We start from the raw sequence: 3,019 nt of genomic DNA, 5'->3' as shown, positions 1-3,019 counted from the left end.
TTTTCGTACAGAAGGTGTGAACAGAGCTGTGGGGGGGGGGAACCTTAAACAAATTTTTTATTTGTTGATTTTCTAAACAAAGAGTTAAGCTAGCCCATTGTTTTTCATTCTCAGAGATAATTCTGGTCAATCTATCCTTAATGTGTCTTTCCAAATACTTTTCTGATTATATGCTTTTCAGCTGAGGAAGAATTAAAGTCCTGGGAACTTACATTTCTATTCCAAAAGTTACAAGGCCCCGCCACGCTCCCCGCCGCGCTCCCCGCCGCGCTCCCCGCAGCGCTCCCTGCCGCGTTCCCTGCCATGCCTCTGTCCAGCATTATTTCCCACCAGCCCTTCTCCCTCCAAGGCTCTCTCCTGCATCTCAACTCCAGTCAGCCCAAGCCTGGTTCTTCCAGAGCAGCATGCCCCCGCCCACCTCTGGGCCTGTGCGCGCGCTGCGGTTGGTCTCTTCTGGAAATGATAAAACGTGTGGCCAATAGCCCAGGCTCTTTGTCCACCTGCATGTATATCCCAGCACCGGGACATCTGTGCACCCTTGGGCAAGTTATGTAACCTCCCTGTGCCCCCGCCCCATTGCCTGACTCCAGATAGTAATGGCACTAATGGGGGATTAAGGGAGCTGGTCATTAGCAAGTGAGTCGGTCAGAAAAATGCTCAGAACCAGGCCTTTCCCATTACAAGCCCTCAATAATACCTGACCTTGCTGAACCTTTGTGGTGTGCTAAGTACCTTATAGCAATTCTCTCGATTTTCACAGCCTTACAAATTTCTATTTTACAGATGAGGAAACTGAGGCACAGAGAGGTTAAGGAACTTGCCCAGGCTCCCGCAGCTAGCAAGGACGGAGTCTGGACTCAAAAGCCACATCGGCTCAGATTCGAAGGTGGGATAGGTGTCCACCATGGGACCTTTGGCAGTCGTTTGTCTTTTTCAAGGTTTTTGCCATAGGGCATGTGTGCTTGCTAGAGAGACACAGAGAGAGGGCACGAGATAAATCGCTTCCCAGGTGGATGGCTACACTGCAATCCCCCCCTCCATTCTCCTCTTGGGATTTTGGGCTGTGTGTACACAGGCACACGTGCCTGGTGTGATTTCTAAGCCACTGGGTCTGGAACTCAAACCATGTCAACCATGTGGGAATCCAGCACCTTACTGCCATGGTACCTGCTGGCCCCTTGCAGACTTTCATGATTATCTTCCTGGGGGCGGAGACAGACCCATGTGACCCCTAAGGGTCTGTTCATGCCTTTGTCTCTGGGACTCAAGGTCAGATTTGCTTAGACTCCTAGAGTCACTTCTCCAGGACAGGAGGCTACATGCCTCAGCCACCTCTTGAGTGTTTATTTTCTGGACCCAAGACTGCTTAGAAGTCCCTACAGCAGGCTCAAAAAGAGCTTGTGGCTTCCCCACTTCTGAAGCTACAGCCACCGCGCCCCCCGCCCAGGGCCTTTTATATCCTGGGCCTCGTCATCCCACCCTGCTTGAGATCAGGTTCCCACCACAGAGGGGTGTGCTCCAAAGCAGGCCAGCCTGTGTCAGAGCCAGCAGCCTAGAGAGGAGAGTCCAGGCTGGTCCGCCAGTCCCTCGTGGAGTGTGAGGAAGGCCTCTGCGTCTGGGACATCGTGCAGCTCAGAGCTCAGCTTTCCAGACTTCGGGAGGCCTCGGAAAATGCCTACAGAGATCGGATAAGGTGTAGACACCAAAGGCCGTCAGCTCAGTAACAGCCCTCAGAGACAGCAAGTCCTAATCCTGGAATCTATAAATGCATTTCTTTATAAAGAAAAAGTTGCTTTGCAAATGTGATTCAGTTAAGGATCTTGACACGGGAAAATGATCCTGGATTATCTAAGTAGGCTCTCCATCCAGTCACAGTCCTTGTGAGAGAGGGAGACTTGACACACAGGGAAGAGGAGAACATGATGTGAAGGCAGAGGCGGAGACTGGAGTCACGGAGCCGCAAGCCAAGGAACGATCACAACCACCAAAAGCTGGAAGAGGCAGAGTGGACTCGCCCCTCAGTCCTCAGTAGGGCGCGGCCTAGTTACACCTTGATTTTGGACTTCTGCCCTCCGAAATTGGGAGAAAGAAGTTTTTATTGTTTTCCTTTTTCTTTTTTTGTTGTTTTTGTATTTTGTTTTTGCTTTAGTTTTGTTTTGTTTTTCGCGATAGGGTGCATGTGGCTCACTAGAGACAGACACAGAGAGAGGGAAAACGAGAAGGCTCATCGCACCAAAGGGCTGGCCACACCATTTTCCTTTGCTCTTCCATTCTCCTCTCAGGATTTTGGGTCCACACACACACACACACACACACACACACACACACACAGCGTTTTTCAAGCTGCCGGGTCCAGGGTTCAAACTGCATAGTCTGCCATGTGGGATTCAGTGCCTTAACCACTACGCCAACTGCTGGCCCAAGATTTTATAGTTTTAAGCCATCAAGTGTGTGGTAGTTTGCTATCACCGCCATAGGAAACTACTGCTAATATACCGCGCAGGCAGGCCAGACCCAGAAACACACTCCTTCTCCAGCCCATGGGTGACCCCGGGAACCCCTAAAGATGGAACACTGGGTGGTGTGTCCAAGCTGGTACTCCAGGAGGATGGGCAGTTCTTAGTTTTGCTTCCATCTTATTCGAAGTGTGAGAGACAGGAGCGTGTTGAGTGCTTGAATGCTGGTGGGAAACACGCAGAGAAGTGGGACCAGCAGAGGGCGCAGTGGTTACTTTGCTGGGCTGCCACGTAGTCGACCACTGTTTTAAGTCCCGGACCCGGTGACTTAAAACTCACACCAGAAGCATGTGCGTGCCTGCCCACGGTCCCCAGAGGATGCTGGAGGAGAAGGAATTGCAGCATGGCCATCCCCCATGAGGGGTGATTTCTCGGGTTTTGTCTCTCTGTCTCTGTCTCTCTGGCAAGCACACATGCCATATAGCAAAAATCTCTCTTTTTTTTTTAAAAAAAAAGAGGGAACCAGCAGTTAGTGCAATGGCTATGTCACTGGACTCCCAGGT

The sequence above is a fragment of the Tupaia chinensis genome, unplaced genomic scaffold (assembly GCF_000334495.1).
Source record: "Tupaia chinensis unplaced genomic scaffold, TupChi_1.0 Scaffold148234_1, whole genome shotgun sequence".
NCBI lineage: Eukaryota > Metazoa > Chordata > Mammalia > Scandentia > Tupaiidae > Tupaia > Tupaia belangeri.
The sequence above is the reverse complement of the archived record's forward strand: the minus strand, read 5'-3'. Positions refer to the sequence as shown.